The sequence below is a fragment of the Giraffa tippelskirchi genome, chromosome 2 (assembly GCF_054371585.1).
Source record: "Giraffa tippelskirchi isolate mGirTip1 chromosome 2, T2T-mGirTip1v1.2.pri, whole genome shotgun sequence".
NCBI lineage: Eukaryota > Metazoa > Chordata > Mammalia > Artiodactyla > Giraffidae > Giraffa > Giraffa tippelskirchi.
In genome coordinates, this window is record NC_137276.1 from 152,001,374 (window position 1) to 152,015,312 (window position 13,939).

General features: G+C 40.8%; 1 protein-coding gene and 1 non-coding gene across 8 annotated transcripts in view; one reads left to right on the top strand and one right to left on the bottom strand.

Annotated features, from left to right (window-relative positions):
- Positions 1-13,939, bottom strand: part of KLHL6 (kelch like family member 6) — a 113,532-nt gene that overhangs the window by 83,613 nt on the left and 15,980 nt on the right. For all 7 annotated transcript variants that reach the window (XM_081571182.1, XM_081571185.1, XM_081571184.1 and 4 more), the window contains one exon: positions 2,844-3,490. The gene's annotated coding sequence lies outside the window, so the exon portion shown is untranslated. The remainder of the gene's footprint in view (positions 1-2,843; positions 3,491-13,939) is intronic.
- Positions 12,771-12,843, top strand: TRNAW-CCA (transfer RNA tryptophan (anticodon CCA)). The gene has a single exon. It is a non-coding gene; the product is annotated as a tRNA-Trp (tRNA).

A 13,939-nucleotide genomic window follows, 5' to 3' on the forward strand; every position in this document is an offset into this window, starting at 1 on the left:
ACAGAGACCTACCTACTCAGCCTATTTCTCCCACAGGAGAAAGAGAGAGTGTGTGAGTAAGTACCCATCTTCCCCAGCTGTGTATGCATGCGTGCTCAGTCGCTCAGTCATGTTCAACTCTGCAACTCCATGGACTGTAGCCCGCCAGGCTCCTCTGTCCATGGAATTATCCTAGCAAGAATACTAGAGCGGGTTACTATTTCCTTCTCCAAGGGATCTTCCTGACCCAGGGATCGAACTTGCATCTTCTGTGGCTTCTGCATTGGCAGGGAGATTCTTTACCAATGAATGGGAGATGCTGCTAGAGAGATCCACTTCTTTCTCACTCCATCTAGAATTCTGAAGAGTGCTACATGACTTTGGGGCAGAAAGTGGCTGGTAGACCAGCAAACAGAGCTCTTGGAGGTCATCAAAGGGACAGAGGGCCAATTAACTGTGTCATGGACTCCATCAGGAAGCCTTTCCATGAGCTGTTGGGAATGCCTCACCTGTAGATCCCCCATATGGCCCACAGGAACCCCCAATGCTATACAAGCCTCACTTGCACATACCCCACCCCATGACTGGCTCCCTCTGTGCATTATGGTGGGCAGGGAGAGTGAGCCTTTGCAGACAGCTAGTGAGCACACACAGAAAGCTGGCCCAGCACTTCTGGATTGGGAGACAGCAAACACCACTCTGTGTGCTTAGTCGTTCAGTCATGTCTCTGCAATCCCAGGTACTGTAGCCCACCAGCCTCCTCTGTCCATGGGATTCTCCAGGCAAGAAAACTGGAGTGGGCTGCCATTCCCTTCTCCAGTTCAGTCAGTTCAGTTCAATCGCTTGATCGTGTCCGACTCTTTGAGACCCCATGGACTGCAGCACGCCAGGCTTCCCTGTCCATCACCAACTCCCGGAATTTACTCAAACTCATGTCCATAGAGTCAGTGATGCCATCCAGCCATCTGATCCTCTGTCGTCCCCTTCTCCTCACGTCTTCAATCTTTCCCAGCATCAGTGTCTTTTCCAATGAGTTGGTTCTTCACATCAGGTGGCCAAAGTATTAGAGTTTGAGTTTCAGCATCCGTCCTTCCAATTCATATTCAGGACTGATTGCCTTTAGGATGGACTGGTTGGATCTCTTTGCAGTCCAAGGGACTCCCAAGAGTCTTCTCTAACACCACAGTTCAAAAGCATCAATTCTTCAGTGCTCAGCTTTCTTTATACTCCAACTCTCACATCCACACATGACTACTGGAAAAACCATAGCCTTGACTAGAAGGACCTTTGTTGATAAAGTAATGTCTCTGCTTTTTAATATGCTGTCTAGGTTGGTCATAACTTTCCTTCCAAGGAGTAAGCGTCTTTTAATTTCATGGCTGCAGTCACCATCTACAGTGATTTTGGAGCCCCCAAAAATAAAGTCTGCCACTGTCTCCACTGTTTCCCCATCTATTTGCCATGAAGTGATGGGACCGGATGCCATGATCTTAGTTTTCTGAATGTTGAGCTTTAAGCCAAATTTTTCACTCTCCTCTTTCACTTTCATAAAGAGGGGATATCCCATATCAGGGAGACAGATTCTTTACCATTTGAGCCACCAGGGAAGCCCTAAGCACCACTCTAGGGGAAACAAACAGGAAGCTGTCAGCCTCCAGCCTGGTTTTGCATACAATCTTAAGAATTAACCTCACAAGGGGGAACAAGAATAGGTGGAGTAAAAATATCCATAGAAAAGGTCTGAAAAAGTATCAGAATCCCTAACAGAGCTGACAGAAGATACTAGTATTTCTCTCTGAAGCCAGTCAGCAAGAATGGAAGGAGGTGACTGCTTCTTCAAATGCAAAGAGAGAAATGCAAGACTTAAATGTACATGAAAAATCAAGGAAACACGACACTACCAAAGAATTATAATAATTTTCCAGTAACTGACTCCCAGGAGTTGGAGAACTATGATTTGCCCCATAAAGAATTCAAAATAGATGTTTTAAGGAAGCTCAGTGAACTACAAGGAAACACAGAAACACAATTCAACATCAGGAAAACAACAGATGCACAAAATGAGAAGTTTAACAGAGACAGAAATCAAAAAATAAAAAAGTAAAAATTCTAGCGATGAAGAATACAATGAATGAAGTGAAAAACACATTAGAGATCATCAACAGCAGACTGGGTCAAGCAGGAAAAATCTGTGCACAGAAGATGGGTCATTTGAAATCATCCAGAGGAGAACAAGGATAACGAACAAAAAAGCTTAGGTGATCTATAGAACATCATTAAGATAATATTCTAGGCATTATTAGAGTCACAGAGGAGAAGAGAAGGAGAAAGGAGAGGAAAGCTTATTTAAACAATGGCTGAGAACTGATTAAATCTGGGGAGAGATTTAGCCATCCAAATTCATAAAAATCAGAGATCCCTGAAATAGTTCAGCTCAAAAAGGTATTATCCAAGATATATTGTAATAAAACATTTTTAATTCAAAGATTAAAAAAAAAAAATTAAAAGCAGTAAGAGAAAAAAATCCTCACATACAAGGGAACTCCCATAAGACTAACCAGTGGAGGGAGGTGGGAGGCGGGTTCCGGATGGGGAACACATGTAAACCCATGGCTGATTCATGTCAATGTATGGCAAAAACCACTACAATATGGTCAAGTAATTAGCCCCCAACTAAAGTAAATAAATTTATTAAAAAAAAAAAAAAAGACTAACCAGTGGATTTCTCAGCAGAAACCTTGAAGGCAAGGAGATAGTGAGATGGCATATTCAAAGCACTGTAAGAAAAAATACTTCCAACCAATACTTTACTGTCAAAGATGTCTTTCAGAATCACCTGGTGGTCCAGTGGTTAAGATTTTTACCTTCTAATGCAGGGGGTGCAGGTTCCATGCCTGGTCAGGAGCTGCGATATGCCTCACAGACAAGAAAACAAAAACATAAAACAGAAACAATATTGTAACAAATTCAATAAAGACTTTAAAAATGCTCCACATCAAAAAAAGCTTTTTAAAAATAAAGAAGAGAAAAAGACTTTTCCAGAAAGCAAGAACTGCCTTACAATAAATGCTGAAAGGAATTCTTCAAGTTGAAAGGATGCTATTACTAACATGAAAATATACAACACACTGGTAAAGGTAAGTATAATATCAAATTCAGAATAGTCTAATATTAAAACATGGTGGTGTGTTAATAACTTAACTCTAACATAAAGTTAGAGGAAAAAGTATTTTAAAATAATAGCTATCATAATTTGTTAATCAGTTCAGTTCAGTCACTCAGTCGTGTCCGACTCTTTGAGACCCCATTGACCACAGCACGCCAGGCTTCCCTGTCCATCACCAACTCCCGGAGCTTGCTCAAACTCACGTCCATTGAGTCGGTGATGCCATTCAGCCATCTCATCCTCTGTCGTCCCCTTCTCCTCACGCCTTCAATCTTTCCCAGCATCAGGGTCTTTTCCAGTGAGTTGGTTCTTCGCATCAGGTGGCCAAAGTGTTGGAGTTTGAGGCTGTGATATTAAGAAGAGGTGACAAGAATAAACAGAAGAACTATACAAAAAAGATCTTCATGACACAGACAACCACAACAGTGTGATCAGTCACCTAGAGCCAGACATCCTGGAGTGTGAAGTCAAGGGGGCCTTAGGAAGCATCACTATGAACAAAGCTAGTGGAGGTGATGGAATTCCAGTTGAGCTATTTCAAATCCTGAAAGATGATGCTGTGAAAGTGCTGCACTCAATATGCCTGCAAGTTTGGAAAACTCAGCAGTGGCCACAGGACTGGAAAAGGTCAGTTTTCATTCCAATCCCAAAGAAAGGCAATGCCAAAGAATGTTCAAACTACCACACAACTGCACTCTTCTCACATGCTAGCAAAGTAATGCTCAAAATTCTCCAAGCCAGGCTTCAACAGTACGTGAACTGTGAGCTTCCAGATGTTCAAGCTGGATTTAGAAAAGGCAGAGGAACCTGAGATCAAATTGCCAACATCCGTTGGATCATAGAAAAAGCAAGAGAGTTCCAGAAAAACATCTGCTTTACTGACTATGCCAAAGCCTTTGTGTGGATCACAACAAACTGTGGAAAATTCTTAAAGTGATGGGAATACCAGACCACCTGACCTGCATCCTGAGAAATCTGTATGCAGGTCAAGAAGCAACAGTTGGAACAACAGACTAGTTCCAAATTGGGAAAGAAGTACGTCAGGGCTGTATATTGTCACCCTGCTTATTTAACTTATATACAGAGTATATCATGCGAAATGCCAGGCTGGATGAAGAACAAGCTGGAATCAAGATTGCTGGGAGAAATAGCAATAACCTCAGATATGCAGATGACACCACCCTTATGGCAGAAAGCGAAGAACTAAAGAGCCTGTTGACGAAAGTGAAAGAGGAGAGTGAAAAAGTTGGCTTAAAACTCAACATTCAGAAAACTAAGATCATGGCATCTGGTCCCACCACCTCATGGCAAAGAGATGGGAAAACAATGGAAACAGTGACAGACTCTACTTTTGGGGCTGCAAAGTCACTGCAGATGGTGACTGCAGCCATGAAATTAAAAGACGCTTGCTCTGGAAGAAAAGCTATGACCAACCTAGACAGCATATTAAAAAGCAGAGATGTTGCTTTGCCAACAAAGGTTCGTCTAATCAAAGCTGTGGTTTTTCCAGTAGTCATATATGGATATGAGAGTTGGAGTATAAAGAAAGCTGAGCGCTGGAAGAATTGATGCTTTTGAACTGTGGTGTTGGAGAAGACTCTAGAGAGTCCCTTGGACTGCAAAGGGATCCAACCAGTCCATCCTAAAGGCAATCAGTCCTGAATATGAATTGGAAGGACTGATGCTGAAGCTCAAACTCTAACACTTTGGCCACCTGACGCGAAGAACCAACTCACTGGAAAAGACCCTGATGCTGGGAAAGATTGAAGGCGTGAGGAGAAGGGGACGACAGAGGATGAGATGGCTGAATGGCATCACCGACTCAATGGACGTGAGTTTGAGCAAGCTCCGGGAGTTGGTGATGGACAGGGAAGCCTGGCGTGCTGTGGTCAATGGGGTCTCAAAGAGTCGGACACGACTGAGTGACTGAACTGAACCGATGTGTCATTTTTCTGTAACCCTTATGATAACCACAGATCAAAAACCTACAGTAGACACACAAAATATAAAGAGAAGAGAATCAAAGCACACCATTGTGAAAAATCATCAGTTCACAAAGGAAGATAGCAAGAGAGGAGAAAAAGAACAGGGAACAAAATAGCCAGAAAGCAAGCAACATTTCATAAGGCTATAACTGCCATAGATAGTGATTCTTCTGATGAATCTAGGCAAAGTAAATTGAAAACCATCTGGAAAGGATTCTCACCATTCTATGTGTCATTAAGAACATCCATGATTCATGGGAAAAGTTCAAACAGAGGTTAACCGGAGTCAGGAAGAAGTTGATTCCAGTCCTCATGGATGACCTTAGGGGATTCAAGATTTCAGTGGAAGAAATAACTGCAGTGGTGGAAGTAGCAAGAGAACTAGAGCTAGAATTGGAGACTGATTTTTCTGATGTGGACCATTTTCCAAGTCTTGATTGAATTTGTTACGATATTGCTTCTGTTTTATGTTTTTGTTTTTTTTGGCTGTGAGGCATGTCATAGCTCTTGACCAGGGATTGGAAATGGAGCCTGAAGATATAAGTAACTGAATTGGTGCAATCTCATAAAAAAAACTTTTCATGTTATGCAATATGATACATTTTTTTTTTTCTCTCTGTGCCTCATTTTGAATTTGAATTGCTATGGCTTCAGTTTCACTGATTTTTTTTCTTCTGCAGTATCTTATCTGCAGACAGCAAGGAATCAAACCAGTCAATCCTAAAGGAAACTAGCCCTGAATATTCATTAGAAGGACTGATAGTAAAGCTCCAATACTTTGACCACCTGATGCCAAGAGCTGACTCATTGGAAAAGACTCTGATGCCGGGAACAATTGAGGGCAGGAGAAGGGGGCAACAGAGGATGAGGTGATTGGATGGCATCATCGATTCAATGGACATGAGTTTGAGCAAACTCTAAGAGATAGTGAAGGACAGGGAGGCCTAGAGTGCTGCCATCCATAGGGTCACAAAGAGTCAAATACGACTGAGTGACTGAACAACAACAACAAATCTCATTTACTATATTTTCATCCTTAGAAGTTCTATTTGGATCCATTTTGCATCTTCTATTTCTGTCTCAGGTGTGCCTTCATCCTCTTGAACATATGGAGTATATTTATAAAAGCTGCTTTAACGTTTTTGTTTTCTCATTCTATCATCTCTGTCATTTCTGAGTCTGCTTATATTGGTTAACTTTACTCCTGCTTATGGATCATATTTTCCCACTTCTTTACTTGTTGAGGGACATTCAGCTTTAAGGGATCCAATATGTTATTCTGTGTGCCGGTTCTCAAAGATTCTCTATTCCTTATCAGTCCAAGGACGAGCAGAACTGCAAGCAGCTCTCAGGAATAAGATCATGAGAAAGGACACCTACTTGGATGCCTTTTAGTGACTCCCTTCAATGACTCCCTTCTATGACCTTACTTAAATATAATCTATTCAGTTATGCCCCACTTACTCAAGATATGAAATGTTTTCTGGCCCTTTTTGAATTTGTTATTTGCTTGGCTTTGTTTTTGCTCAATTGTTTTTTACTGCCTAAAGCTGCCTTGTATGAAGATATAAAAACCTGCATTTCTGCAAATAAAGGACCCTTGTTCCATCAGAGCTTGGGTCCCCGTGTCTTTCTTTCTCTCTGGCTCGCTCTCCCTCAGGCTAATTCTCTGGAGCATGGAAGCCCACCGAGCTCACTTTCTTGCCTGGGCTTTCAAGACCTCCTTGAGAGGACACCCTGAGCCTTCGTGAGCAGTACAAACCCTGTGTTAAGGGCTTTATTGGTTTTCTGTGTAAACCAGGGAATATCAGCTTCTTTCTCTCTTTTACTTTCTTATCATCGACTCCGGACCGCCAGGTTCCGGTCCATCAAAGGACCGCAACATTTACATACCTGGTAATTTATTCTATTAGATGCCTGATAATGTAAATCTCATACTTGGGGGCTGGGTTTTGTTGAATTTCCTCAATTAGTGTTAGATTTTGTTCTAGTGTACAGTTAAGCTACCTAGAATCAGTTTGTTCTTTTCAAAGCATTCCTTGAGGCCAGAGCAGCCTTTAATTTAGTCTAGGGCCAATTTAGCCTCACCACTAAGGAAATACTCCTCTGATATCCCTAGTTGATGCCTTAGAAATTATGAGCTCTTTCTACTTTGCCTGCTGGAGCACAGACTATTCCCAGCTCTGTGTGAACTCCAGGAATCATTCAGTTTCCTACTTTGTGGAGATCCTTTCTGCAGCCTCAGTAGCTTCCTCTCACATATGTGCAGATCACTCAGCCAAGGACTTAAGGGAGTGTCTCTGTGAATATCCAGAACTCTTTCTTTGTGCCTTTCCCTCCTCTCCTGTACTCTGCCTCATGAATTCTAGCTACATTAACTTCTCAACTCCAGTTTACATCTTTTACCTCAGAGTTCCTTCGTCCTACACTAAGTCCATTCATGCAGTACACTGAGTCAATTGTAAAACTCACCTCACTTTTTTTTCCTTCTCTCAGGGGCCACAGATCTGTTCTAGTTGCCATCCAAATTCCAAAAATAGTTTTTCTTAATGGATATTTTGTCCAGCGTTCTAGCTGTTTAAGGGTGGAGGGTAAATCCAGTCCCTATTATTCAAACACGTCTGGGAGCAAAATCAGCTTACAGAAATCACACAGGAATCACCCCTTTTTGTTTAAACTACCACTAATAATATGGGAAATATTATCAGTCAGGATAAAAAAAGAAAAAAAATCAAGATAATATTATTCTGTATTTAGCAAATACAAACACACTACCTGTACTATGTCAAGACTATTTCTGGTCATGTGAGTTTTGATGCAGTTCTTTCAGAGCTGTAATCCAGAAGAGTACAATGTTCCAGTCCTCAACAAACAGGAGAGCTTGGGGAGCCCATGTCCAGAAACCAGTGAGAAGATGGCCCACACTTCTCTGCCTATTTTGATAAACACTTAGTCATGAAGTTACAATCATGCTACCCTCTTGTACTTCATTTTATTACCACTAAAGATCCTATGTATCATATTTTTCTTATTTTTAAATGTATACTGTCCCCACATGTTCACAATAGAAAAAAATCAGAAATACAGAGAAACTAAAATGGGAGGAACATTGACCCAAGGTTTAGATACAGGTTACAGGAGATAACAACTAAAATACAATAAGATATTTCAAAAACTAATAAGATTAAACTACCAAGAATATAAATGATCATTTAAATGGATGTAATCATAGTTATGAAATCTGTTTGTTATGGAGCTAAAATCAGGAAAAAATGACAAAATTAAATCGAGTTGAGTACCCAGAAATAGATTCAAGATACCAGACCTGAAGCACCTACTATATACGAAATAAGTAACACTTATGAAACATTTAATATTGGCAAATTGATTAATATTAAGTTTTTAACACCTACTGTTCACTATTGTAAGCTGCTGATGTATTAAATAACCAAATATGTTGAAAATTTTATGTATAAGATATAAATTTTTATATATAAAATATATATTTCAGGGTAATGAAACGGAAAAAGAGCCAACCACAAATAATACAGACTGGGAAAAAGTATACAAGGAAAAGAATATTGAAAACACTTACAAAAAGTCTGAAATTTTGAGTCTCACATAAAAGAGCAGGTCTCAGCACTCATCACAAATGTAAATATTTTTAAAGTATCACTATTTCACAGATTTTGGAAATAAATACACCCAGATGTTACATTTGCATTTCAAATTGGTCCAATTTTTCTCAGTACACAACCAGTATACAACCAGTATACAACTGTTTACACATTTGACCTAATCATTTCACTTCTAGGAATATAGCGCCAAGGAAATTTGCATTTAGGGCAAAAGCTTTTATGTTAGCACTGTTTTGAATAGTTTAGACAACAAACCTTAGAAAATTTAAACATTTAAAAAAAACTAGGGCTACAGAAAATATTTAATCAAACTAATATACTTTAGTTCGATAGGATACTATACAAAACCATATTAATCATTTTAACCATCTGTTGAGTACTTGCTATGTGTCAGGTGCTGTGCTGGGTGTTTTATCCTATTTTGTATTTGCATTTAACTGTTTAATAGTCTGTATCTTAGGTACATATTTACAGATGGGGAAATTAAGGCTCAGAGAAGGGCTCTGCAATTAATAATAGCAGACGGACAAATCAGGTCTGTCTGACCCCAATTTCTGTGAAGGGGCCCAGAATGCCTTTGATACACGGAAGGCATGAATTTAAAATGTAACTGATGGTGGAGTGACTGTACATGTTTAAATGATCTGAGAATCATCTGGAAAACCTTCACCTACAGATTGATAATGAAAGAGGAGAGACAGAAGCTACCTGCATTTACCTAGGACTGTCCACAGGAGAGAGACAGGACTTAGTGAATTCTAATACCTAGAAAAGTGTACTTTAATAGTGGAGGAGAAATTCTCCACACTCTGTCATGGCCCAGCTGATGCGCACACACACACACACACACACACAGGACTGAACTCAAAAGGTACAAACAGGAAATGGCTTTGTCTCCTAACACTGTCCCTTAGCATGCCTCACCGGATCTCTTTTTTTAGTCCCTGGAGAGGATCTTAGGAAGATCTTAAAGTTTTTCAGGCTCTTGTAGTTATAGGAATAACCTCAGCTGGGGACCTTAAAAAAAATCCAGTCCACGGTAAAGAAAAAAAAAAGCTCACATCCAATTCTGTACTGCTCTCCACCCCTCAGGCTTAACCTGTGGCTAGGGGATCAACACTAGGTAAGAAGGCATGTGCGGTCTACGATTTCACTCTCTTGTTTCACCTCATCTTCTGGCTTTTCCAGGATCGGGTTAGGGGGAAGGGAATGGTCTTTTAACTCACGTTGGTGCAGTTTGTGGTTTCTCTTGACTGACTTGGCTGAGGGTCACACACTAGGTCTTCAGAGGGGAAGCATTTGTGGGTTTGTCAGAGGCCACCATGGTATCTTTGCTGTGCCTGGTTGCCTTATGTGGGTGATGTCCTATATCCTCTGGCTAATTTAATACAATCCACCCTTGCATCTCCTGACCTCCAGAGATAACCACCACTTCCTCATACTCCTGGAGTCCTGGCAGATAGCCCTCTGGGACAGGACCCCATCCAGGCAACTGAAAGCCCACTACCCACTGCAGCATCCATTTGGCCAGGGAAATCACCATTCATCCTCCACTAAACTATTGCCCTCTCTTGAACAATACCATCGTAGTCTTCTCCAGCCCACTTTCTACTTTCAGAATTCTCCAGATCAAAAGCAAACACCAGTGCCTAACTTCATTCCTACCTTCCACCTCAAATTTCAGAGTCTGTATGTCAGGCTTCCCTCAAACTCTCTTAACCCTATGCTCTGGTTCTACGGAAGCACAGGGGCTTTAATTCCTTGTCAGTCCATTACTTAACCACATCATTCCCGCCAAGGCAGACTCTGAAATGAGCCCCCTTTAAAATCTTAGTCCCCTATGAGGCTGGAGGTGGGTGGCAGAGGCTGCTAGTCTCAGGACCAGCTCTGTCCTCTTTTTTTTTTTTTAATTGGAGGATAATTGTTTTACAATGTTGTGTTGGTTTCTGCCATCCAACACCATGAATCAGCCACATGTATACATATATTCCCTCCTTCTTGTACCTCCCTCTCACCTCTGCCCATCCCACCCCAGTAGGTTGTTATAGAGCACTGGGTTGAACTGCTGGTATTATACGGCAACTTCTCACTAGCTATCTATTTTATGTATGGTAATATATATGTTTCAATTTTACTCTCTCAATTTGGCCCACTATCTCCTTCCCTCGTTGTGTCCACAAGTCTGTTATCTTTCTTTTTCTTGTAATATTTTAGGAGATCCTGAAAGTATGTCTTACAACGTTCTTTAGAAGGGGGAGAGGTATTCATCATTGGCTTTGAGCATTTGGCCAAAATTCTGAGACATCAGAAAAATCCCATTTCATAGCCTTTTATATTAAGAACCATTCAGTTATATTTCTTGACATGGTTATTGGTTACTTCAGTGTGTTCACATTGGGAAAAATTCACTGAACTGTGTGCTTATACTTTGTGTATTTGGGTTGTTGTTTTGTTTTTGTTTCGTAGGTTATACTTTCACAAAGAGCTTCCCTGATGGCTCAGCAGGTAAAGAATCTGCCTGCAATGCAGGAGATGCAGGAGGCACGGGTTTGATCCCTGGGTGAGGAAGATCCCTTGGAGGAGAGCATAGCAACACATCCCAGTATTCTTGCCGGGAAAATTCCATGGACAGGGTAGGCTAGTGGGCTACTCTCCATGGCATCACAAAGAGTCGGATATCAATGAAGTGACTGAGCACACACATACTTACATAAAAAGTTACTTACAGGAAATGATCCTGAACCCATTGTGCACTGTATTTTGTGCCAGGCCTTTTACATATCTTACCTCATTTAATCAGGTTGACTACCATTTATTAAGCATCTACTATATGTCTGCACTATGTTATATTCTTTTTTTAATGTTTATTGAGATGAATAACATATATACAGAATATGTTCAATTTAATGAATAGTAACAAAGTGAACACACATGTAACCACCACCCAGATTAAAAAAAACACATTGCCAGCATCCTAAAAACCCTTTTCCTGATAACAATCCCCTGCAATATTCTTCATATGAATTATTTGACTTAATCTTCACAAACAATCCTGGGAAATTATCAGTGGTTGAGGTTGCAAGCTGGAAAATTCTCAGTGCTCACTTAGATCTGGGACACATTTGAATCTGATCAGGCAGAGTTTGGAAACCTCACTAAGTACCTTGGTCATTCAGCAAAGACCCCCGAAGGGGTTTAGGTCTTTCTCTGTCTGACCTATTTCATGCAATATAATGCCCTCCAGGTTCATCCATGGATCAAGCATTTTAATCAGAAATTGAAGCTTAAGTCCATATTTATTTTCTATGATAGTAGGTTCTGCTCTGCTCTCCAAACCCAGAGGGTGGACCAAGCTCCTGAGGTCCAATTCCTGGACCTATAGCTCCTACCTTGTTCTGCTTATTTCCTTAGCTCTGAATTCCTAGACTTGCCTGGCCACTGGCCATTAGAACTTACTCCTTTACTTGCTCCACTCTCATGAGTCCCTAGGCTCTGGTTCCAACTACCCAGGAAGTGGCTCACTCATTCAGTCTACAAACATTTATTGAGCAACATGTATCAAGCACTAAGCAAGGTCTTGAAGATACAACCATGAACAGGACAGACATGGTCACTTTTCCAAATAAGCTGTAGTCTAATGGGGGATATAGACAAGTCATAAGACACTGTGATCAGTCCTATGCACAAGCAAGTCCAGGGGGCTTTGAAAGTGTAAAGAGTGGATGCTTAACTTAGACTTCAGGTTTAGGAAAGACTTTTTAGAGGTAATAAAATCAAACTGAGACCTGAAGGATGAGAGGAGTCAGTCAGAAGGACAGGAAGAGTAGTAAAAGTTGTAGGCCTGAAGTTCTCAAAATGTGTTTCTAGACCAGCAGTGGCAGGATCAACTGAGAACCTGTTAGAAATGCAAGTTCCCAGACCTACAGAATCAGAAATCCTAAGTATTGGGCCCATCAGTATTTGTGATTCTAAGGCATCGAATAATTTAAGAATCACTGGACTTCCCTGGTGGTCCAGTGGCTAAGACTCCATGCTCCCAATGCAGGGGGCCCAGGTTCGATCCCTGGTCAGGGAACTAGATCCCACGTGACACAACTAAAGATCTTGCATGCCAAAACTAAAGAGCCTACATGCTGCAACAAAAAAGATACTGCGTGCCACAGTGAAGATCAAAGATCCAGCATATTGTAATAAGAAACAAAACACCAAAAGGCCTAGAGAGATTGTGGCTTCCTTCCCCTACAAAAGAATCATACCCCAGTTATGAGAATGATGATTGCAGTGCCTCATCTGAGATGGCAACTCCAGGCCCAGTTCAGTCGCTGCGTGACAGAAAAATAGAATAGAGAAGGACTACCATTCATTAAGGGCTTCCGAGGTGGCACTAGTAGTAAAGAACCTACCTGCCAATGCAGAAGACATAAGAGACAAGGGTTTGATCCCTAGGTTGGAAAGATCCCCTGGAGAAGGGAATGGAAACCCACTCCAGTATTCTTGCCTGGAGAATCCCATGGACAGAAGAGCCTGGCAGGCTTCAGCCTATAGGGTTGCAAACAGTTGGACATGACTGAGTGACCAACACTTTCACTTTTTTTCAAGAGCCTTAGGCTTTCAGATGCTGACCTAATCATATCTATAAACAAAACATAACCATGAGAATAGTCACAATATATTACTAAGAAAAAAGGCGAAATAAAACTATATATACAGAGTGATTCTAATCATTTTTAAATGCTGAATAAAAAGTCTAGAAGGAAACACATCAAAATGTTAAAATAGCTTTCTTCCCATCTAATACTCATAAAATAGCTCAAATTTAAGAGAATGATTTATGTACCAATATGTTCTTTATAGCAGGGGTCCTCAACCTCTGGGATCTAATGCCTCATGATCTGAGGTGGAGCTGATGTAATAATAATCCTAGAAATACAGTGCACAATAAATGTAATGAGCTTGAATCACCCCAAAACAGTACCCCTGACCTGGTCGGTGGAAAAACTGTCTTCCATGAAACTGGTCCCTGGTGACAAAAAGGTTGGGGACCACTGCTTTATAGTACTTTAAAAGCAAACCAGAAGCAACTTAAATACTCAGCATAATGAAAAGGGATAAATAAATAATTTTTTGATCATGTGATAGAATATAAAGCAATCATCAAAAGTGACAGTTTA